The sequence below is a fragment of the Tamandua tetradactyla genome, chromosome 1, assembly GCF_023851605.1.
Source record: "Tamandua tetradactyla isolate mTamTet1 chromosome 1, mTamTet1.pri, whole genome shotgun sequence".
Classification (NCBI taxonomy): domain Eukaryota; kingdom Metazoa; phylum Chordata; class Mammalia; order Pilosa; family Myrmecophagidae; genus Tamandua; species Tamandua tetradactyla.
Window position 1 is genome coordinate 101267741 of NC_135327.1, and position 25942 is coordinate 101293682.

The 25942-nt window shown below is 39.5% G+C and overlaps 1 long non-coding RNA gene across 3 annotated transcripts in view; it reads left to right on the forward strand.

Moving 5' to 3' along the window:
- LOC143650830 (uncharacterized) overlaps positions 1-25942 on the forward strand; it is a 116652-nt gene that overhangs the window by 58821 nt on the left and 31889 nt on the right. For 2 of the 3 annotated variants that reach the window (XR_013159679.1, XR_013159680.1), the window contains one exon: positions 23443-23768. The exons of the other annotated variant lie outside the window; for it this stretch is intronic. This is a non-coding gene — a long non-coding RNA (uncharacterized LOC143650830). The remainder of the gene's footprint in view (positions 1-23442; positions 23769-25942) is intronic. 3 annotated transcript variants of the gene reach the window in all.

Consider the following 25942-nt stretch of genomic DNA (forward strand, 5'->3'; position numbering starts at 1 on the left):
CAGCAACAAGGATGCACTCATTGAGAAAGGACCCTAATAAAAGGTAGACTGTCAGTCACCAGAGGTTAAGGCCAGGCTGCCCATTCATTGGCCTGCTCATTTATTTGTCCATCCATCTATTCCTTCCTTTTCTTCTGCTGCAGGGCGTTTGGCCAGCTCTTGTGGATTCTTCCCCTCTAGCAGGTTGTCTCCTACTCTTCTTTCAGATCTCAGCCAAGCTTCACTCCCTTAGAAAATCCTTCCTATCCTGTCCTCCACTCCAATCCATGGGTTGGGGGCAGGTTCTTACTGAACTATATACTCTGTGGTACATAATAGACACTCAGTAAATATTTGTTGAATGAACAAGTTAATCCACTTGTCCACACATTCTTTCCTTTATCCTTTCACTAAGCAAGAACTTACTAAACAGCAGCTGTGCAGAGTCTGGCCAGGTGGGCCCAGGCTGGGATGAGAGCAGCCTTTCCTACCTGAGACTGAGTGGGCTTAGCCAGGGAATTTAAGCAAGTTTGGGTCTACTTTCTTCAAAACCCAAGGGAGCTGAAAGTGAGGTGGATTTCAGTCTGGGCCTAAGGATGGAAGTTTATGGAACTAGGCAGGGAGTTAGGAAAGAGTGGAAAACTAAGTTTAAACTTGTGCCAAGCTCATGTGAGTCTTAGAATTTGATATATCATTTTCCTGGTAAGGAAGCTGAGCCCTAGAAAGATAAAATGACTTACTTTGAGGTCACAGAAGTGATGTGTGTGGTTCTTTGAGATTTCTTTAAACTGATTAAAAATAGTTGTGGGTTGAGCTGTAGAAACCTGAAGTATGTTTGGTGCCTTGGATTTGAAGGGAGCCTAGTTATTTCCAGAGAAGTGAAAGGATCCAATGTGGAACCCAGAGGAAAGGTCTGGAAGAGAAAGGGAGCCCCTCAGGGTCTCAGGGCTTTTATTCCCCAGGGCCTCCTAGGTGAGGGCTGCGCTAAGGGAAGAGTGTTCTGGGAGGGTCTAACCCATCAGCAGGTCATTTAGCCACTGCTGAGCTTTACTACAAAGTACTAGAAAGCAAACTTTTCTCTTGGCACAGTAGAAACCCCACAGTTCCCAGATACTCATTCTATTTAACTTTGCTATTCTATTTAATGGCCCGTCAATTATGACCATTAGGAGGATAAGGATTGTTAGTGATTATCTAGCATTTACTATGTGAGAGGGACCAAGCGCTTCACATATATTAGTTAATTTAATCCTTACAATAGACCTGGGAGCCAAGTACTATAATTATCTCCATTTTACAGAAGTGGCAACTAAGGTACAGAGGGATAAGGAAACTTTATCAAGGTCTCACAGTGGGTTTATTGTCTGAACTCTGTGTTCTTAACCACTATCCCATACTGACTTTTTATATATAAAGTTAGTTTCAATTAAACCATTTGAGTGCAAAGGCCCCAATATTGTATACTGGAAAATATTCTGAAAACCTAGGGTTCAAGAAAGTCACCTTGCTTTTTGAGTAGGTGATCTATATGTACAACATTCAAAACTTTTAGAAAGTGTGTAAAAAGGTCAGTCTCTTTCCCCTTCCATCTCCTGGCCATACTGTTCCCCTCTCTAGCAGCATCTGTTGTTAACAGTTTCATATGTTGAAAATGTTTGTTTTAATTTCCAAAACTGCTTAAGCAAATACCATGAAATGGTTCAGCTTAAACAACAGGAATTTATTAGCCTATGGTTTTGAGGCCAGGAAAATATCCAAATCAAGGCATTATCAAGGGGAGACTTTCTCCCCAAGACTGTGGCATTCTGGGACTGGCTGCTGTCGTCACTTGGTCCTTACTTTGTCATATGGGAAAAACACGTCACAAGGCAAGGCGGAATCTCCTTCTCTTCCAGCTTCTTGCTCCCCGTGGCATTCTCCCACTCTCTCCATTCCATTTATAAATAACTCCAGTAATAGGATTAGGACCCGTCCTGACTGGGCTTAGGCCACACATACCTTTACTGAAGTAATCTCATCAAAAGGTCCTATTTACAATGGATTCATACACACAGGAGTGGATTAGATTTAGGAACATGTTTTTCCGGGTACATATAGCTTCAAATCACCTCAGTGTTTTTGAAGAAATTGTGTAGCAGGGGTTCCAGCTCAAGCCTCAGGACTGAAGTGCATCTAAGCTGTCAGGCACATTGGCAGGTCAGCTGCCCAGAAGTCAAATGGCAATGGAATGAGGAACTGTCTGGGAGAGAAGCAGGCTGAGGGAGAAAAGAACTTGGCTGAGCAACAGAGGCCTGGGTCTTAATGAGGGAGGCAGATTCTGAGGAAGCAGTGGTGATTTTCTCTATCTCTTGTGAGACTGCCCAATGAAGGCAATTCTGAATCCCTTGGCTTAGAGGGAACCCAGTGGGTTGAGGTAAAGCATGTAAGGGCTGAGTATTCCATAAGACATTGAACACTGCTCAGAAAACTCTCTGTTACAATAGACGACACTATGGGAGAGAGGCTCCCACCGCAGTTCACTCCAGATAATTAGGCAGTGTTGGCACCTCTGTGTTTCCTGAAAATAGTGATGGAGAAGTCATCAGAGGCAGGTGCCTAGAAGGAAGTGACTGTTGAATGGACATTAGAGGCAGAGCAAGGCACTTTGCTTACCTACAAAAGCTGCAGAGACCTCAGAAGCCAAACTCTCTACAAGGCTCCAGAGAAAGTGAGGAACAAAATGGCAGCCTTGGCTTCTCAAATAGTGGCTGTAGCACTTGTTCACATAAAAAAAATATATATGTATAAGGTGAAAATGCTTGCTGGTTCTCAGGATAGGGCATTCTCTTTTTAGTTTTAACTCTTTCTTCATGTAATTCTCTTTGCTTAGATCGGCCTTTTTTTCTCCCCTTCTGCTCAGTTTCTGCTCATCCTTTAAGACTTGATCAAGTAATCCCTTTCCTAAATCCTATCACCTCTCTCAGTCTCTGCACCTGTGTGTCACTGTCGTTACCTGAATGCATAAAAATCATCTACCTAAGGGTCAGTCCATCTTATGAGACCATGGACTTCTTGTGGTTAGGGCTGTTTTGATCAGCTAGGTAGTTCTAGTGTCTGGCTTAATTATGGAGAAAATACAGAGTCCTCCAAGATGCTCTTAGATAAACCAGAGGTATCGTTAGTCTTTGGGAAAGGTCTTTCAGTGACAGGTGGAATTGTCTAATGATCCACCTTTTGCAGGCTTCACAGACTTAGTGAAATAATGATAGAAATAGACCCTTATATATCTACCCTTTGGTTGACAGTCAGTCTAAAATGTCTGCTAAACTCTAGGTGATCTTGATTTAGGAGTGAGGGTATCTGGAACAGAATACCGTCTGCATTTACATAGCACCATAACCATTTAATTATCTTAGATATCTATCAGTCAAAGTACTCCCTGTATTACTCAAGTTTGGTTCATTAAAAAAAAATCACTGAGAAATCTTATCCCGCTTCTGTGAGGAAAATGTAAGTGTGTGCATGTTGGGACAGTTGGAGCAAGACTCCATGTTATAATTATTTTTCTTCTCTTGCTGTTGTTCTTATTTTTAATGTCTTTCTCCATTCCAGACATGATACTTTAAATAATTTAACTCACAGGCAAGATTGGAATATAGATGCAGGCCCATCTGGAGGGAATAAGGAAATGCCCAGTTGTTTCTACATGACATAGAGGAAATGGCCTGTAATTGGTACACTTTGGGCATGTCACTCTTCTTTAGAATATTGTCAGAGAAATAGAAAAAAGTTTGCAAGTTCTCTGAGTAATTTCTATTTTGTAAATGAACAAGGCTTGTAGTTAAAGACTAAAAGTCCACATGATATGGTGCAAGCTGTTGATTTTAGACTTTGTAAAAATGGTAATTTTCCCTTTTGTGGAGCAAACAGACAGGAATGGGAGGGGTGGGTGGGGGAATCAATGTGTAGGTCAAACATTGAATTTTAAGTGCAATCTTCTTAGTCATCACTTTCATTTCTGTCTTCTAGGGAAATCTGACACAGCTAGAAAGCAATGGAAAACACTAAGGGTTGCATCAAATGTTGAAGAGGAACTGATCATATCATGGGGATTAAAATGATCTCTTTAAGGAAGATTTTTAAAAGCTGGTTATTTAAAGGTAGCAGCCTTGTAGTTAAGCTAAGAAGAGTTCCAGCGACCAACTAAGCTCTGGTTAGCAAGGGTGGCCCCATGTCAGAAAAAGGAACAGATGTATTCTGATGCCATTCCTTTTCCTCTGAGCAGATTTTCAAGGGTGGCTGTAAATACATTTTCATTCCCTTTCAGGATGTTTCCCTGTAGGGAAGTTCCTAGATTCACTCTGTGGAACAATGTCTACCATAGATTTACCTTGGTTAGAGTCTGGCCTTATATCTGTGAGCAAGTGGTTTTCTTTACTTTTTTTGTTTAAGTGGTTTTCTTTTAATTCATTCTTAATTCTGCATTGAATATGAGCCTATGATATTACTGGCATCATATGTGACCAAGGGGAGAGTTAGAAAGGAAGTAAAAGACATGGACTATGCCCTTGGAGTGCTCAGTATAGGAACATAACACAATAATCATAATTAACATTTTTACTGTAAAATTTTAAGTTCACTTCCCACCACTTTACCTCCTTAGTTTTCTCCACAGCTTGTTGGTTAAGCTTTATTATTTCTATTTTATGAATGAGGACAGTGAAGCTTGGAGAAGCTAAGGGATTCCTCCAGGATCACATTCCTATAAATGGCAGAGCCTGAACTTAGAAATTGTATTCTGACTCTAAAGCTGCATCACATTCCAATATCTCAACAAATTCAATATATGTGCAAGTACATGGTGACACAGCTTTGTGAATGAATGATTAGAGTGGAATGGAGTCCTCAGGAATGCTATTTTGGGGAAGGATGTGGTATACAGACTCGAAATGGGTCCTGCTGTGGGAAGAACAATGGAAAATGGCATGCAGAGAGAAAAAAGGCTGCGATGAGTTCAATATGTGGATCAGGGGAAGAAGATAGATCTTCTTAAGCAGAAGGACTATAGTTAGGAGTAATTGGAGACAAATCTAGGAGGCAGTAGGGAAATTCATGTATAAGGGGTAGGGGAAAAGTTACACCTGAATTTTCTTTTCATTGCCTCAGGAAGCCCATGGCTGTGAGCATGGCCAGGAACGTGGTTCTGCACTGGTACCTCAATGGGTAGAAAAGGGGGTTGCCAAAAGAGTTATATAGAGAAGTCGTACAAGGGAAGTGCTTATGCAAAATGACTAAACATGTGCCAGTGCCCTGACTGGTTACTAATAAAAGTTGTGTATATGCTGAAGCTAATGAGAGTCTAGACATTGTCTATGAGATTGCTCAGAGAATGAAATGAGAATAACGTTTTTATAAAGACAAAGGGCTTCTGGGTGACCGGCAGTCTGTTTGTTGTAGAAAGTTGTAAGCTGCATTCCCATTGATCACTTGTTACGTGTAGTGCTATCACCTTGGAACTTGGAGGAGATGGGTAACTAAGTAACTCAAAGGTTGGTGGAGGGGAGTGAGGTGTGATGCAGACACGGATAATCTGTACACTTATGTTAACTAGCCACAAATCACTAAGTAAACCACTGAACTCGTAAGATCAAGATCATCATGTACTTGGGGCACTCCAGTTCTCTTGAGATTTGGGACACATAAGGCTGGGGGTGACAGCTGATCAGAGGCACTGGCAGAGGAGAGAGCTCAGAACTTGACTGTGACTCATGGGAGGCAGCCCTGGGCCCACAGCAATAATGAGGGGATGCTTACAGACCCTAGAGGAGGGCTGGGTTACAGAAGTTCTACGATCTTGGGATGAGAATGGTGCTCTTGTTTATCTATCCCTTCCCCACTGAGAACCAGGGCTATTCTAGAAATGGCCTAGCCTCTGGTGGCAGACAAAAATAATTTCCAAGATTTTTATGAACTGGAGTAACTTTTCTGTTTTTCTTCAGAAATCTCAGTTTTCAGGGAATACAGTTTGGAAATAAACATTCTGAGAGTTAGTGCCCAACTGGCTGGGCCCAGAGTTCTCTGCTAGGGGATACTTTTTAATTCTAGTGCAGGGATTAGCATATGCTTATCCATTTTGGTAGAGCATGGGCTGTAGGTCTAGGGAGTATGCACATTACTAAACTCTTAGGGCTTGAGTTTCCTCTGTAAAATAGGGAGAATGGTAATACCCGTAAGATTGTGGTGAGGATCAGATTAGATGATGCATGTATTACAGTTCAGTTCATTGGGACACAGATAATGAGATGGAGATTTGCATGCAAGAAGGTTGTTCTGGAGTGATCTTGGGATTAATACTTTGGGAAAGTGAAGGTAGCATAAGTGGACAGAGGAAGAACGTGAACTGTAATACAATTGTGAAAAAAAGCCCTGACTAACCCCATGGATGGCTATGGAGCTACAATAAACCTTTAGATGTGTCATTTAAAAAATATTTTTATTTATAAAAGAACATACAAACACACAAACATTCTTAACATACAAACATTTCATACCTACTATACAATCATTGGCTCACAATATCATCAAATATTTGTATATTCATTGCCATGATCATTTTTTAGAACATTTGCCTCACTCCAGAAAAAGAAGGAAAAAAGAAAAAACTCATACATACCATACCTCTTACCCCTCCCTCTCATCAACTACTAGTATTTCCATCTACCCAATTTATTTTACCTTTGTTCCCCCATTACTTGTTCATTTTTTATCCGTATTTTTTACTCATCTGTCCATACCCTAGTTAAAAGGAACATCAAATACAAGGTTTTCACAATCACACAGTCACATTGTTAAAGCTATAGCATTATACAATCATTTTCAAGAAATAAAGCTATTAGAACACAGCTCTACAGTTCAGGTACTTCCCTCCAGCCACTCCAATACACTATTTACTAACAAGGGGGTATCTATATAATAAGTAAGAATAACCTCCATGATAACCTCTCAACTCTCTTTGAAATCTCTCAGCCACTGATGCTTTATTTTATCTCATTTCTCTCTTCTCCCTTTTGGTCAAGATGGTTTTCTCAATCCCTTCAATTGAGAAATCAATTGCGGTCATCCTGGGATTTCTGTCCCACATTTCCAGGGAGGTTTACAACCCTGGGAATCATGTCTCACGTAGAGGAGGGTAGGCAGTGAGTTCACTTACCCAGTCTACTTAGAGAGAGAGGCCTCATATGAGAAACAAGAGATTCTCTGGGGGTGACTCTCATGCATACTTTTTAGTAGGCTTAGCCTATCCTTTGCAGGAATAAGTTTCATAGGAGTTCAAAGGTGTCTTGAGTTGAGATAAGAAGTTGGTCCTTATTTTCTGTTTTTAGACATGCACTTTCCCCAAGGGGCTGTAAACTTGGGCAAGGAAACTCTGTTCAGCAGTGGGCACTTCCTGGAGAGGTACTTAGCTATTAGCTATCCTTGGTCAACACTCCCAGTAGGTGGAAAATGAGTGCATCGGCCACAAAGGATGCCTCAGATCTGGGTGGTGCCTGCAGATCCACTCTACTCTGCAACTCATGTTCACTTGCTTCAGATAATAGGTTTTGGGAACAGCACTTCCAGATTCTGGTGGGCTTTTTTTTTTCTCCTGGGGAAACTTACCAGAGCCCTCACCTCAGCAGCTGCTCTGGAGGCCACAAGGGAGGCTATAACTGATACTCATTGTCTTGTTCCTTTCCTACCCATTCTAGCTTCCTTTTATCCTTGTCTAGCTTCTTTGCTGGGACAAGTGACTTACTTGGTAGGTGTAAACTAAGCTTTGGCAGCTGCACTTACCTATTTTGGACAAAGTATTATCAAGGGACACCCAAGAAAATCACCTGGCTGCTAAACATAGTCTTCCCTGCTCCCAATCTGTGATAGCCCTACTGCCTCCCTGTGATCTCTTCCCAGCATGGTGGCTCTTTTCTTTGTCTGCTGGCCTTTAGTATGAGAAGCCTAGAGTAACTGGTTGGGACTCACACCCTATCATTTAATGGAAGATTTCTGGGTCCCCTGGCAGAAGTGGGCCACCACTAATGGTATGAGTCACCAAATATTTCTAGGTTTTATCTCCTACCATCTGGAGAGCATGGATCTGACCAAAGTCTCCAATATATTTTCTACTTCTTGCTTCTCAGTTACAGATAACAGAATTTCATCAATATAGTGGACCAATGTCCAGGTAGTCTAGGTTTTTTGGGACTGTATTTTAACTGGGGATGGCGGGGAGGTGGTGATAGAAGAAGTTAACCTAGGCCTGGGGCAAGACTGTAAATGTATACTAACTGTCTCAAGTGAAGGAGAACTGTTTCTGATCCTCCTTTCTGATAGAGATTGAAAATGCATTTGTCATATCTATGGCTACAAACCATGTTCCTGAGGCAATGTTAATCTGTTTTAGCTAAAATATCCTATATGGCATTGCAACTGTAATTGCGACTATTGCTTGGTTAAGTTTGTACCACTCCACATCATCCTCTAGGATCTGTCCAGCTTTTTAAAGGCCAGATTGGTAAATTAAATGGCAATGTGATGGGAATCACCACTCCTTTATCCTTTTAGATTTGCCATTTCACCCATGATATGATGTTGTTTTTTTATTTACTATCTTGGCTGGAGCTGGGGATGGGAAAATTTCAGAAGTTTCCTTTCATCTTTCTCACTATTGTATGTGGGGGTTCTGCCAACAACCAAGAATGCCCATTCCAATTATATATTTGGGGACGGGGATGATGACTAAAATACAGGTCCAGGGACCCATTATACCTACTGTGAGCCAGACCTGAGCCAGGACTCCATTTATTAATTTGTCCCCATAAGCTCCCACTCTAAGAGAGGGATCATGATATTGCTCTGGATTCCTGGGTTTCAATGTCAACTTGTGTACTATGTCCAACTGCCCTCAAGATGTTTTGAATTCCTCTATTCTTGGTGTACAATTACCAAGAGCTAGCCTTAGGGAAGGACTGAGGGGATCATTATTATATATACTTGCCATAACCCCTGTAGGGTCCTCTGTCCTGGGGACTCTGCCTCTTTCAGTGAATGGGTTCTAGGTCTGAACACTGGCTTAGATCCAGAAATTGGGCTAGGGATCATCACTTTTCACTGAGGTGGCTGCCCCTACTCTCTTGATCCTCCCTCCTTGATTTATTTTGTTGTATGGGTTGAACATTACCCTTATTGGCTGCCCATCTATTTTACCCTAGGGATGCTGGGTTCTATTAGCCATCTCCATGGATCATGAAAATTGTGACCACCTTGCATATTGTAGCTACCTGACCTCTTATCAAGATCCTCCCATCCCTACTGCTGTCGATGAGCCCAGTTCTGTAATAACATTTACTACCATCAGAACTGCCCTACAGAGGAGGCCACCATTGAACTTCTTGATAACACTGATGCCCTTTTAATCAGGGCATTCCTTATCATTTTCACAAACTGAGTATCTTCTGGGCCCTCCCATGACACAAGGCATTTTCCCATCTTATCTCAATGTGTCCATTCTGGCATGCCTATTTCTCTGAACCCTTTGATCCCTTCTCCCACTGACTGCCATGAAAGTTCTGGCATGTCTGCTTTACTTTTTCTCCAAGATTGCAAGCCATCCTAGACGTGTCTTAGCACTGATTCCTGTGCTGTAGAAACCTCCATTGCAAACATGGTGTCCTAGTTCCTGCTTATATAAACTAGCCAGGTCATGCAGTTTATTTGAGGGTATAAATCACCCCCCCCCCCTTTTTTTTTTTGTAGAAAATCCAGAACTTCCTCCATTTGGCTATGAGGTGAGTTAACCCCAGTTATTTGTCTGATGACTGAATGGGAGGTGGGAATAGATCCTGAGGGAGTGCATTAGCTTGCTATTGCTGTGTAATAAATTACTCCAAAACTTAACAACTTCAGACAACAAAATATATCTCACAGTTGCTGTGGGTCAGAAATTTGGGCATATTTTCACTGTGTGGTTCTGGATCATGGTCTCTCATGAGGTTGCAATCAAGATGTTGGCTGGGGCTGCACTCATTTGAAGGCTTGATTGAGGATAGAGGATCCACTTCTGAGATGGCTCATAACATGACCCATAGAACTTACTAATGGAACTCTGATATTTGATAGTTAACCAGATACTTCAGGCCTAGGGATAAATTCTAATTGGCCTAAGCCAGTCTTGCCAGTGAGTGGTTTAAGCCTGGACACATGATACAATTCTGGCCAATGAATAAGGGGAAGTGTACTGGAGGGCTCTTGGACAGGTTTTCCTCATTGATAAAAACAAATTCTCTTGTGGAAGCATCTTTTGGGTCTACACCTGACTCTTAGAACTACAGCAGTCATTTTGGGGTTTGAGGGGAACCAGCTAACAGGTCAAACCAATATGTTGAGGATGGCAAAGACTCTGGTCAATGATGACCTTTTTGAGAGACTGAATATTAGGACCACCATACCTTGACCTTTGGTTATGTGATATAATGAGCATTCTTATTATTTAAGCTATATTGATTGTTTTCTTTTACCTGCAGCTAAAGCACCCTATTCTAATTCATACAATAATGCCAGTTGATCAGGGTCAATAAAACATTATCTTTAAGGTGATGAATAGCCAATGTAATTTATTACCTGTGATCAGCATATAATTTACATAAAATTAGCAGGTTTGTTGTATGAGGTCTTTATCAAACTATCAGATTTGCTCTAGAGTATAACCCACATTCTCTTCAGGCCTCATCTGCTTAAAGACACAGTGAAACCTGTATTTTAATATTTAGTCCTTAAATAACCCCATGTTTGTCCATCCTTTAGAAAATAAACCTCAGGAAGGGATTGGAAAGAGTACATAGAAAGTCAATCACAGGCTAGAGAGCTTCTAGTTCCTGACACTGATCTAGATATAATTGTACTAGGAGATAGGAACCTGAGCTAGAAGACTAGTAGCCCTAATGGAGAGGGAGGGACAGAGATCAAAGTAAGTTTTAGGAGAAGGCACTGAAGAACTAGGAAATGACCAGGTGCATAATATCAAACACACTTGAGAGGTGAAAGAAGATGAGTTTGAAAGGGCTCCAATGTTTCAGCCTTGGGTGACAGTGGCTGGCTGAATTTCCATGAAATGTTGCTGCTCTGGCTGTGGAACGCTCTGACAGTGAAGTTCTATTCAGGCACGAGGCTGAGGCAGACGTTTATGGACCTGGTGCTGTTGCTGGAAGAGACGTTTTGGGTTTGTAACTCTGCCTTACAGGTGATCATCTTTTGGAGCAGTTCCTCAGCTCACAGGCCAACAAATCCCCTTTCCTAGGAATTAAGCCTTCTCCCCAGCATGGTCCATAGGCATGGACCCCTAGCAGTCAGGTATTGCTGACAGATCCTGACTATAGGTGATTGGTATAGGGTTAGACACCTGATCCAAAATGAATCAATCATTTTCTCTCTTGGGAATTTGGAGTTGTGGCCTTGAGAGACAGCATTCTCTATAGTTCCATTTATAATGCTTAAACTTGGGAGCTATAGAGTGGCCGTCTTCTGTATACCATGAAATTGATAATCTGATAAGATCAGTCTGCAAAGAGACATGGACAGTGCTCACCTTGCCTCAGTTCAGTCTTCTCTGAGCATCTGTTAAGTTTGATGTGTTTGTCCTTATTTTACTCCCTCACCCCTGGCTTACATTGCTTTTACTGCTGTATACATGGGTTGCTTTTCTTCCCAACTATATTCACTCTCCAAATCTTTCATTTCTGTGAGTTATAACTTGATGAAATTTAAAATCATCGGTCAATTGTAATCATCAACTAGGACTTTATAAGTGCTGTGATTTGACCACACAGCACTAGAAAGGGAACAGAGGAGCTATGACACCTGGAGTTTGACAAAAACTCCCTCATTGCTCTAATGGGGCCCCATTATTCTCACATTCAAAAGTTTTGTGTTTCACCGTGTATTTTATCCTCTCTGCCTTTGTTCTGTTAAAGTCTTTTTATATGTCCTTGCACTTGCACTTCCTGTAAAGCTCAGCTGCCAAGAAACAAGGACAGGCCTAACTTGTTGATATGAAACTCAGTGTTAATAAGAGAAGAGAGAAGGAAAGTTGACTGACATTGGAAGTGCTTTGGGCCTGCTCAGTCCACACCAGAAATGATGTCTTTTGCAACATCAAGATCAAGGAAGTTTTGAAGGATGCAGCCTTTACTATGGGAGTAAAGTCATTTATTGTGAAACTTCTGGGCCGGGAGTTTCGCAATAACGAGAATGGAATTGGTGCTCTGCGTTGGCTTGAACAGAATCGATACTGCACCCTGGTTTTGATTCAAGCCAAGCCTTTTGATACCAGTGGAGGGTGGTTTGAGAACACTGGAAATTGACACATGCAATTGAACAGGATGATGAGTTTTTAGATTATTTTTTTAAATCATAAATTATAGGTGGCCCATGGTGGCTCAGTGGCAGAGTTCTCACCTGCCATGCCAGAGACCCGGGTTTGATTTCTGGTGCCTGCCCATGCAAAAGAAAAAAAAATTACTATAATATTTAAATCTACAATTCTATATGGGAATCAAGCAATCATTTCTGATTGCATCAGTGATATCCAACTAAATTCCTTAATTTGCCACTATTTCTAAAATTTTTAAAAATTATTTAAAGAAGTTCTAATTGTATTTTTTTTTCTGGCAATATAACCTCCTCAGTGCTAATCAGCTTGGTTTACACAGTGTGTTGATACTTATGTCTGTGCGTGAGAGAGTATCTAAATGGTGATTTGGGACGTGCGTCTCTAATTTTAATGTGCTTTAAGATTACCTGGGGATTTTTGTTAAAAGCATATTCTGACTCATTGAGTAAATCGGGCTGGGGCTTGAGAGGCTACATTTCTGATAAGCTTCATTTTGCTGTTCTGTTGGCCACATTTGAATAGAAGGATTTAGAAGACTATGAAGAAAGGGCTTTATACTGGTCAGTACCCTTTGGTGTTTTATTCCTCCTGCCTGAGTCATTGGTAAGGTGAATTGAGCAGTGAATGTAGCCGCTGGTCTGGAGACCTTAGTTCAAGTCCCATTCCTGACATTAAATACCTCCATGACTTTTAGCAAATTGCTCACCCTCTTTGAACCTCAGTTTTCATTCTTGTAAAATGTGGGGATAGGGTCAGAACATGTTTCAAGCTGTCTTGAGGGAGCCCTACAACTGCAAAGGAGCTTCAGACAACCCTAAGAGAAGTATGAGGATAGTGCAAGAAGGAGGGGAGCAGAGAAGGGAAAGGAAACTTTTCCAGTGAACATTTTTATGGTTAGAAACTACGTTTCTCTTCCAGGGCTACACATAAGAATCACCTTGAGAACTTTATAAAAATACTGATGTCCAAGTCCATCTCCAGAGGTTCTTATTAAATTAGAATAGTATGGGAATTTTTTCCTTATGTTCCGCAGGTGATTGTAATGGGTAACTGAACAAGAAAACTGGTCTAGAGCTTAGGCTCAGTATTTCCCCTCTTCTTTCAGTGTGACCTGACTGTTGGGCAATTTGCCCAGAGTCCTAAACTGCTTGATGAGAAGACTGTGATGGGTATGGTTATTTAAGGACCTTTTTATCTGGAAAGAAATGTTAAGTTAGCCTTTTGCTCAAAAGTGATGTATTCCCAGATTCCTGCAAGGTTTCCGCCTCTATAGCCCCAGGTGATCAGATGGTTCTGGAGTGCAACTCCAAGCCAGAACAGTGGTTCTTAGGTAGCTGGGGCTTTCAGCTGGCATTCCAGGAACCCAGAAGTAATTCTTCTAACTTCAATATATGTGATAGGAAGAATGCTTTAGCTAAACATCATCTCCCTCGATAGCAAAGATTGTTCCTGTCTTGATTTACCAGACAATGGCAAATGCGGTAAAACTTGCAGTATACTTCTTGCTTGGGAGTAGAATTCAGAGTCAAAGTCATATGTTCTTGTTTGCAAGCTGCCAGAATGCAATAAACCAGAACTGGAATGGCTTTCAAAAAGGGGAATTTATTAAGTTGCAAGTTTATAGTTCTAAGGCCATGAAAATGTCCAAATTAAGGCAAGCCTATGAAAATGTCCAAATTAAGGCATCCAGGGACAGATACCTTGGTTCAAGAAAGCCAGTGACGTTCAGAGTTTCTCTCTCAGCTGGAAAGGCACTTGGCAATGTCTGCTAGCTTTCTCTCTTCCTTCCTAAGGCTTCCCCAGGGGCATCTTTCTTCTGCTCCAACGCCCTTTGGCTCTGTGGGCTCTGTTGGTTCTGATGGCTCTAAAGCTTTTTCCAAAATGGTTTCCTCTTAATGGGCTCTAGTAAGCAACCCCACCTTGAATGGACACATCTCCATGGAAACCATCTAATCTAAAGTTACCACCCACAATTGGGTGGGTCATATCTCCATGAAACAATTAAAAAGATTCTACCCAGCAATATTGAATGAGGATTAAAGGACATGGCTTTTCTGGGATACATAATAGCATCAAATCAGCACATCGTAGGCCCTCAGATTAGGATTCACAATCGGCCTCAAGCATTGCATAGGATGACCTCATTCAATAAGTGGTGTTCTCTTTTTCTACCATCTCATTTTCCTGCATGGTTTCAACCATAACCTACTGATAGTTCCCAAATTTGAAGGTCTCTCCCAATATTCAACTCACTATCTGTTGAAACCTCTATCTCATGTGCTCCCTCAATGCTCAACATTTGCAAATCTCCCCAAAATGTCCCCCGTTTTACCCCTTTCCTGAAGCAGGGTGGACCTGGCCTGTATTCAAATTGTAGGTCTCTGGCCCTATTCTGGAGAAAGCAGAGTATCCTTTATGTTCATATTGGGATGCCTAAATGTCAGTACCAATCTATCAGCCTAAAACAATGAATCAGGTAACCTCTCTCTGGCTTGATCTCCCAGAACTTGCCCTATAGGCAGAAACAGCTTGCAGAAAGCTAAGGCAGTGTAAGAAACAATTCAGCCAAAATGGGCTGGTACAAAGAATTACAGCTTGAAGTTATACAGTAGAGCACTAGGAAGGGGGGGAGAGTCAATTTCATAGAGAGTAGAAGAAATACTCAAAATCCTATAAATAGAGAATTCCTAAAGCCATAAGGTAGTAGCATAAGCCTAATTAAGCTAGCACAAGCCTAATCTTCTAGATAGAGGAGGTAAACTCTGAAGGAGAGCACCGACCAAGCAAAGCCAGTTTGAAAAGATGGTAAGGTTTTTTTTTTATTTTTATTTTTTTATGCTTGTGCATCAACATTGACAGCAGTGCATTCTATCGGTAAGGTTTTTGAGTTATTTGTTTTTGTTAGCTCATGTCACTCAAGGAAATCTCTGTCATATCACTAGTTGAATACAAACTTAAGTAACACACAGCTCCGGGACAATCTCAGAGATGTAAACACTTTAAAATATCAAAATATACCAGGTGCAACAAAAGATTACAAGATAAATGAAGAAACAAGAAATGATGGCCCATTCAAATGAAATAGACTGGACTTTGGACATACCAGAAAAATGTTTTTAAAAAATGATCCTCATCCAGTGTCTTGGAGCAGCTAGATATAAAAACTTAAAATTGTGGAATTGTAACCCATACCAAATTCTGAAATCTGTTCTACAACTAATTGTTGTGGTGTGTTTGAAGTGAATATGTTATTTTTCATTATGAAAAAAAAGTAAATAAAAAAATTATCTTCAATATGCTCAAAGAGATAAAAGTAAATGTAGAGAAAGAACTGAAAGATATCCAGAAAACAATGAGTGAACAATATGAAAATGTCAATAAAGAGATAAAAATTTTGTAAAAGAAACCAAAGAGAAATACTGGAGTTGAAGACCAAAATAACCGAGATGAAAAATTTCCTACATGGTTTCAATAGCAGACTAGGGCTAGCAGAAGAATGACCTTGAAGATAATATAATTGAAGTGTTTCAGGATGAAAAGCAAAAATAAACAAAGAATGAGTAAAAGTGAACAGAGCCCAGGAGAAAAAAGTACATGTATTATGGGAGTCTCAGAAAGAGGAGAAGAAGGTCAGAAGGAATAGACAAAGAAACAGTGGCAGAAAACATTTCAAATATAATGATGGACATGAATTTATACATTTAAGAAGCCCAATGAAACCCATATAGGATAAACTTGAAGAGATCCCTGCCCAGACACAAAATAGTTAAACTGTCACAGGTCAAGAAAAAGGAGAGAGTTTTGAAAGCTGAAAAGGAAAAGTACCGTGTTATGTACAAGGGAATTTCAATGAGACTAAATGGTTTCCTCATCAGAAACTACAAAGACAAGAAGGCAGAGAGGAAAAGTGTTTAAGGTGCTGAAAGAATTTTATATATGGCAAGACTGTCTTCAAATAATGTGGGAGAGATTAAAACATTACCAGATAAACAAAAGCTGAGGGGTTTTGTCACAACTAGACCTGCCCTCCAAGCAATGATAAAGGGGATTCTTCAGATGGAAAGGGAAGGACACTAGATAAGTAGGTCAAAGTGGCATAAAGAAATAAAGACCTCTAGTTAAGGTAACCATTTGGGTAATTTCAAATTCTAATACTGTTGTGTTGTATTTTTTTGTATGTAGCTCCACTTTTTATTTTTAAAGTTTCTAAAATGTAAGTGCATAAAAAATAATGATGAATCTATGGTTTTGGACATGCAGTGTATAAAGATATAATTTGTTATGAGTACAGCAAAAATGTGGAGGGGTAGAGAGGTAAAGGAAAAGTGTTTCTGTATGCTATTGAAGTTAAGTCAGTATCAAATCAAATATGATTGTAATAGATTTAGGTTGTTAAATTTAAGCTCCATGGTAACCACAAAGAAAAATGTGAAAAAATATATACAGAAAGAAACAAGAAGGGACTCAAAATGGTACAACACAAAAATCAAATAAATATGAAACTAGGTATTAATGGAATAATTGAGGGACTAGTATGGTATTAAAGACTTACAAAGACCAAATAACAAAGTGGCAGAAGAAAGTCTCACATTATTAGTAGTTAATTTAATCGTAAATGTTTTAAATTCTCTTGTTGAAAGGCAGATATTGGAAGGATGAATTAAAAAGCATTATATAAATATATGCTATTTACAAAACACTAACCTTAAAATCAAAGAAACAAGTAAGTTGAAAGTGATGAGACAAAAAATATGCCATGCAAAAAGCAACCAAAAGAGAGGTTGGGTAGCTAAAAAATATCAGATAAAATATACTATAAGTAAGAAACTGTTATGGACAAAGAAGGTCACCATATACAAATAAAGGGGTCAATTCAAGAAGCCATAACAACTATTAACATATATGTACTTGTCAGCAGAGCCTCAAAATATTTGAAGCAAATATCAACAGATATGAAGGGAGAAATACAGTTTTGCATTAATAGTAGCAGGCTTCAAAACACCACTTTCAATAACAGATAGAACTTCTAGACAGAAGATCAATAATGAAACAGAAGACATAAAAATGATACTCTAAACCAACTAGACCTAACAGACATATATAGAACACTTCACCCAACAGCAGCAAAATACATATTCTTCTCTAGTGCATATGGATCATTCCCTGGAAAGAGCATATGTTAGGTCACAAAATAGTTCTCAATAAATTAAAAAATACTGAAATCATACAATGTATTTTCTCTGACCACAATGGAATGAAGCAAGAAATCAATAACAGAGGGAGAAATGGAAACTAATACACTCTTAAACAACCAGTGGGTCAAAGAAAAAGTTACAAAAGGAAGTATCATATAGAAATATCTTGAGGAAAATGAAAGTGAAAACACAACATACCAAAACTTACGAGATATAGCAAAGGCTGAGGGGGAAATTTATGGGTCTAAATGCTTATATTAAAAAAGAAGAAAAATCTGAAATCAGAGACCAAACATCATGACTGGAAGATAAAGAAAAAGAGAAGTAAACCAGACCCAAAGCAGGCAAAAGGAAGGAAATAAAGATTAGAGCATAGATGTATGAAATAGAGAATTAAAAAAACAACAACAATAGAACTCAACAAAACCAAATGTTGGTTCTTTGAATAGGTTGATAACACTGACAAACTTTTAGCTAGACTGGAGAGAAAGCAAGAGCGAGAGAATATAACACAAATAACCAAAATCAGAAATGAAAAGGGGACATTACTGCTGACCCTCCCCAAAGAAAAAGGACTATAAAAGGATATTATGAACAACAGTATGCCAAAAAAATTATGTAACCTTGGTTAAATGGAAAATTATCTAGAAACACACAAACCACCTACACTAACTCAAGAAGAAATAAAAGATCCCAACAAACCAATAACCAGTAAAGAGAGAGTCAGTAATCAAAAGCCTCCCAACGAAGAAAATCCCAGAAGCAGATGGCTTCACAGGGGAATTGTCCAAACATTCCAAGAAGAACTAACACCAATCCTACTCAATCTTTTGCAAAAAGTTGAAGAGGAGGGAACAATTCTGTTCTAAGTTGCAAGCTGCTGGAATGTGATATACTAGAAACAGAACAGCTTTTAAAAAAGGGAATTTATCAAGTTGAAAGTTTATTGTTCTAAGTCCGTGAAAATGTCCAAATTAAGGCACCAACAAGAAGACTTAATTTACTCGAGGAAGGCCGATGAAGTTCGGAGTTTCTCTCTCAGCTGGAAGGGCACATGGTGACGTCTGCTACCTTTCTCTCCTGGCTTCCTGTTTCATGAAGCTCCCCAGGGGGCATTTCCTTCTTCATCTCCAAAGGTCTCTGGTTGTGTGGGTTCTGGTGGCCCTTGTGGCTCTTTCCAAAATGGTTCTCTCTTAAACTGCTCCAGTAAGCAACCCCATCTCGAATGGGTGGAGACACATCTCCATGAAAACCATCTAATCAAAAGTTACCACCCACAATTGGGTGGGTCATTTCTTCTTGGAAACAGTCAGAAAGGTTTGTACCCAGTAATGTTGAATGAGCATTAAAGGACATGGCTTTTCTGGTGTACATAATAGCCTCAAACCACCACAACTTCTAACTTATTTTATGAGGCCTTCATAATCCTTACACCAGGTAGCAGATAATGCTACCACAAGAAAAGAAAACTACATAACAGTATCTCAGGATTTATTCCAGGTATGCATGTATGGTTCACCAGGAGGAAATTAATATAATGCATCATGTTAACAGAACAAAGAAAGAAAACTACATGACTATCTCAATTGTTGCAGAAAAGTCATTTGACAAAATCTAGCACCACTTTTTTACAAAAACATCTAGAAAACTAGGAATAGGTAGAAACTTCCTCAACACAATAAACGGCATATATGAAAAACCCAAGCTAACATCTCATTTGATGGTGAAAGACTGAAAGCTTTCCTCCTAAAATCAGGAACAATACAAGTTGCCTACTGTTATTCCACACTGTACTGGGAGTACTAGCTAAAGCAATTAGGCAAGAGAAATTAAAGGTACCCAAATTGGAAAGGAAGAAGTGAAACATTACCTATTTGCAGATGACATGATCCTATACACAAAGAATCCTGAAAAATCCTCAACAGAGAAGCTGGAAATAATACATGAATTCCATAATGTTGGGGTACAAGATCAACATGCAAAAATCAGTAATATTTCTATATCTTAGTAAGAACAATCTGAAGAAGAGGTAAAAAAAATTCCAACTGAGAGAATAAAATATTTAGGAATAAATCTAACCAAGGATGTAAAGGACTTGTATAAAACTAGAAATCAAAGAAGACCTAAATAAATGGAAGGACATTCTGTATTCATGTGTTGGAAGGCTAAATATTGTTAAGATCTCAATTCTACCCAAATAATTTTACAGATTCAGTGCAATCCTTATCCAAATTTCAACAGTCATCTTTGCAGAAATACCAATATCAAATTTATATGAAAGGGTAAGGAGACCTGACTAGCCAGAGCCATCTTGAAAAAGAAGAATGAAGGTGGAGGACTCACACTTCCTGATCTTAAAACTTATTACAAAGACACAGTAATTAAAAAGGGACAGTCCTGGAACAAGGACAGATATTTGCACCAATGGAATAGAAATAAGAGTTCAGAAATCAACCCTCATATTTATGACCAACTGATTTTTGACAAGGGTGCTAATTCCACTAAACTGGGAAAGAATGGTCTCTAGTGAATGGTGCTGGGAAAACTGGATATCCATATGCAAATAATTGAGGTGGACCCCTACCTCACACCGTATACAAAAATCAACTCAGAATGGATCAATGACTTAAATTAAGAACCAAAAATAGAAAGCTCCTAGAAATAAATATAGGGAAATATCTTTCGGAACCTGGGTTAGGCAATGGTTTCTTAGACTTGATACTCAAAGCATGTGCAATTAAAGAAAAAATAGATAAATGGGACTTCAACAAAATGTAAGACTTTTGTTTATCAAAGAACTTCATCACTAAAGTAAAAGGACAACCTATGCAATGGAAAATTATATATCTGATAAGAGTGTAATATCCAGAATATATTAAATCCAACAACTCAACAACAAAAAGACAAGCAATCCAATTTTAAAATGGGCAAAAATTTGAATAGATGTTTCTTCCAAGAAAATATAAAATTAGCCAAAAAGTATATCAAAAGAAACTCAACATCAGCCATCAGGGAAATGAAAATCAAAACCACAATGAGATACCATATCACACCTGCTAAATTGGCTAGTATTAAAAAAAGCAGAAAATCACAAGTGTAGGAGAGTATGTGGAAAAATAGAAGCACTTGTTCATTGTTAGTAGGAATATAAAATGTTGTAACTGCTGTGGAAGACAATTTGGCAGTTCCTGAGAAAGTCAAGTATAGAATTATCATATGACTTGGCAATCCTACTTCTAGGTATATCCCAAAAGAATTGAAAGCAGGAACTTGAACAGATATTTGCACACCAATGTTGGCATTATTCACATTTGCCAAAATATGGAAGCAATCCTTGTGCCCATCAACCATGATTGGATAAACAAAATGCAATGTATACACACACAATGGAATATTATTGAGCTATAAAAAGGAATGAAATTCTGATGCATGTCATGACATGGATGAACCTTGAAGACATCACGGTGAGTGAAATAATCCAGGCACAAAAGCACAAATGTTTTATGACCTCATTGATATGAGATAATTAGAATAAGTAAAGTCATAGAGTCAGAAACTAGAACAGAGGTTATCAGGAGCTACTGGGGGTAAAGAATGGGGAGTTACTTTTTGGGGGGTGGGGGTAGGTACATGGTCCAGGAAGGGAGTTAACTTTTTGGGGTAGTGGAAAAGTTATGGTAATGGATGGTGCTGATAATAGGAAAACATTATGAGTGTACTAAACACCACTGAATTATATATTTGAATATATATATTGGAATGTGCTTAAAAGGGGAAATTTTAGGTTGTGTATATGTTGCTAGAAAAAAAGTTTTAAAAAGTCATATGACTACAACACAACACAAATAGTGAACCCTAATATAAATCGTGGGTTATAGTTAATAGCATAATTATATAATAATATTATTTCACTTATTACAAAATTATCATATAAAGCCAAGTGTTAATAGTAGTGAAAACTGTGTGTGTATTGGGGGGGAGTGTATATGGGAACTCTATTTTCTGCATTATTTTTCTTTAAACCTACAACTTCTCTATTAAACATATTTTAAACATTTTTTCCTTTTCTTATCTTTCATGTGTCAGTTAACAGTAGCCCCACACTCCCCAATATTTGGCTGAATATATCAGAGTCAACTTAATCTCTTCTGTCTTCCTCCTAATCAATTCATGAAGGAAACATTTATTGGGCACCTACTTTGTGCCACCCCCTGTTTCAGTCATTGTTCATATAGTGGTGAAGAAGCCAGCCCAGAGCCTGCTCTTATGGAGCTTTTGTCTAGTGGGAGAAAGGTAATAGACAATGAAGACATTTCATTTCAAGGGTGAGTAGTCTTATAAAGAAAATAAAACAGTGGGAGAGAGAGTGATAGGGGAAGTTCCTTTTTAAAGTGTAATCAGAGAGGAGCTCTGAGAATAGGGATGAGAATAATGAGAATATTGGGGTATGTTCTCTGGAGACCAAGAGAACTGTAAGTGCCTGGGCCCTGAAGTGGGAACCAGCTTGTGTTTGAAAAAAGAGGAAGGTCTGCAGAGTTGTGTCTGCAGAATCCAACAATCATATTGGAGCTTTTGGGACATGATGAAGATGTTGGATTCAATTGTGTTTTATTTTATTCCTGTGGCATACATTTCCACAGCATCTCTTTTACCTACCTTCCTTGCCACTCTTCTACTCACATCCTTGGTCAAGATCTTGTTATGTTTGATTTGGAATATTTTCACAGCTCCCACCCCCTTCTCAGCTTTTCTGACTCTTCTGCCTCCTCCTCAGGTTCCTCTGCTGGCTCATCTCTTTCCCCTCCTCGCCTTATGACCCTCAGGAGGCCCCAAGTTTCTCTCAGCAGTCTTCCAGGGTTCTGCCCTGGAGCAGCAGTCCCAACTTCATTCTGAGACCTAAGGAGCAGAGTGTATGTTTAATCATTTTCTTCAGGTCATGAAACTTTACCATAATTAGAACTGGCAAGATCCTCACTGGATATAAGACTTGATTTCCTTTTAATCCCACTTTCATTCTTCTCCCCTCATCTACATTTTAACATGTATCTTTTTATTTGGATAGGTTCTTGCATATCCAAATTTGCATATCCTGCAAAATGTGCATTTTCATTTGGGTGCATTTATTTTAATTATGTGTGTGATATGTTATATTACGTTCTATTTCCTGCTTTTTCATTGAGCACTGTTTTTAAGATCTGTGTATGGGTCTATGTATTTTTCTAATCTGTTGCTTCTAACTAACGATAGTATTTAATGGCATGCCCATTCATGAAGTAGACTGGGATATATGTTGTAAGAAACAACCCTCAGTCACAGGGGCTCAACACATGAGAGTTTGTCATTTACCCAGAGTCCCCCTTTGCTTGTTCTTGAGGGTAGCTTCCTTCAAAACAGTGACTCACCACTTGTGTCTCAGAGCTATGTCCTGGGAACACAGGACCTCCAGAGTTGCTGAGGCAGGGAAGGAGAGAGTGTGAAAAACTCACAACCAGTCTTATGTCCTTCACACTAGAAAGAGTACACATCACTGCCACTCCCAGCCCATTGATCAAATCAGGTTCATGCATGGCCCTGCCCAATTGCATGGAGGCTAGGAAATGTGGGGGAGCCACTGATAGCCAGTGAGTGTGACTGTCTCTGCACGTTAGCACCCACTGTATTCCATCCACATACTGTCCCAGTGTTGGGCATCCAGCTCCTGTTACTACCAACCATGCTGCAGTGAATAGCATCTTTGAACTTATCCCTCAGGAACCTAAGTGAGAATTTGCATGGGATTTGCATAATGGGTTGTTGGGTGGCTCTTCAAAAGATACATATCCACAGAATCTATGAATGTGAACTTATTTGGAAATGTCTTTTCAGATGTAATTAAGAATCTCAAAATGAGATCGTACTAGATTATTTAAGTGGGCCCTAAATGCAATGACCAACATCCGTAGAAGAGAAGAGAAGACACAGAGGAGGAGGCCATGTGAAGACAGAAGTGGAGATTGGAGTGATGTGGCCACAAGTCAGGGAACACCTGAAGCTGCCAGAAGCTGCAAGAGGCAAGGAAGTATTCTTCCCTAGAGCATTATGAGCCCTACTGACACTTTGATTTTGAACTTCTGGCCTCCAGAACTATGAGAGAATAAATTTCTGCTGTGTTAAGCCATCAAGTTTGTCATAATTTGTTACAGCCGTCCTGGGTAAGTAATACAGGTGTTTACCTGGGAGAGGTCATGAGTGAGCATGCACTTTAAGTGTCTGCCAGATTGTACTCCATATTGGATGTACCAGTTTATGCTCCCACCCATAGTACATGGAAATCCTTGCATCTCTGCAAACCCTTGGTGTCATCCAGCTTTCTAATTCTTACTAGCCTAATAGGTATAAAGTAATATTTCTTCATTCCTTTAATTTTCCTTTTCTCTGAGCTTTCCTTGTGTATCTCCTGGTATGTTTACTAGCTTTTGGGTTTCCTCTTTTGGAAATTACCTTTGCAGATTTTTCTATTAGATATGCTTTGTTTTTCTTATTGATCTGCAGGAATTCCAACATATTCTAGTTATTAATCCCTTGTTGGTTTTAAACTTTGTAAATATCTTCCTCTGTTTTGTCAGCTTTAATCTAATCCATAATGTCCTCTATTAAATAGAAAACCTTAATTTGTTTCATTTTCTCTTTGTTTGCCCTCACGCATGCCATACTATACTAAAGCCTTTTACTTGGCTTAAATGTCACATTAGATGACTTTTTTGTTCACTCACCCTTTAGCTATTGTACATTATTTTTTCTGAACCAAGTAAATTTTGCAATCATGTGTTTAGTAAAATCATGTCTGGAAATGGCAAGCCTTATTCTGTAACCAGAAGTACTGCAAGTAATCTGGCACATTTGGGACCTCAGCATGTTTCCTTGTAGCCAAGTTGTGTACATGTGAATGAGATGCTGTGCAGTCGGGCCAGAATTACAGCTCCTGTGCCTCACAGCCCCTTTAGGGAACCTGTTGAGGCATATCAGGGCAAGCGACAAAAAGCTCTGTGGCCAGGAGTGCACGTGAGAGCAGGCGTGTCTAATCTTATTGGGGGATTTTTTGGAGTGCGCATTCAGTGAATCATAGAAGGTGAGAGCTGGAAAGGACCTCAGGGGTCATCCATTGTTGCCCCCTAATTTCACAGATACAGAAACTGAGACCCAGGGAAATAAAGGGGCTTGTCCTAGTCATGCAGGTCTCAGTGAATTGCTCTGCCTACAACCCAGGTCTCTTGCCTCCCACTTTTCTGCCTTTTTCCAGAGGATGTTAGAAATCATTTTCAGAGGACTCTGTATTAGAGCCAGGCTCTGAATTCATCCTTATATGGGAGGTCAGGGGCTATGAGGGTTTGGACCCTCTCAATCTCTCCAACCTCACCTCTGGCCATTCTAGATTAGTTTTTGCCTTTTCCTCTTAATACTCCACACTGCCTCTTACCTGTAAGCTTTTGCTCATGCTGCAGTCATGCATGCTTTTTCCTGGAATCCCCTTTGCTCTGCTCCCTGCCTGTTTCATTCTTCAAGACTCAGTCTTTTCCTCCACACCACTGCTACCAAACATTGTTTTCTTTCTCTTTTAGATTTTCACAGAATCTGTTATCCATGCAAATACAATTTTGACTTGACCACATACTGCATTTTTTCCTGGAATGATGATATTGTAAAACTGACTATGCAAGTCAGTTAAGGTATCTGGGCCTTCCTATTAAAAAAAAGAAGAGTTGATCAAGTATTTCCTAGGATGCTTCTGTACCTAGTATTCTTTGTTTCAGTAGAATTTAAACTCCTCAAGGAAAGGGATGCCGTCTTATATTTCTCTTGCAATTCTCTTAGTGCAGTGGTTCTCAGCCAGGCATGAATTTGCTATCCAGAGGATATTTAATAATGTTTGGAGACATTTTTAGTGTTACACCTCAGGGATGGGGTGCTCCTGATTTCTGGTGGGTAGAGAGGTCAGCGATGCTGCACAACATTATAAAATGCACAGGAAAGCCTGCCCACAACAAGGAATTATCTGGTCCAAAATGTTGTTCTTACTAAGGTTGAGAAACCCTGCTTAAGTTTCTAAACCAGCATCAGAGACATATGGTAGGCAGTGTGTAAACACTTCCATCTTTCAATCAAAGAAAATTGCCCTCGTGGAAGGGATTCTGTCAGATTTGGAGCTGCTGTGGGAAAAAAAATAAAAGGAAGTAGGCACTCATGCAAAATTAATGCCAAGTCAGAGAAGATAATCTTATTTCCCTTAGGTAGGAGGTAAGACTATGGAGTACAGTAAAGAAGGAAATGTTAGATGAGTAAAAATTGTGACCTGGGAAGTTATTTACTTTGTAGGAGGTGCTGATTT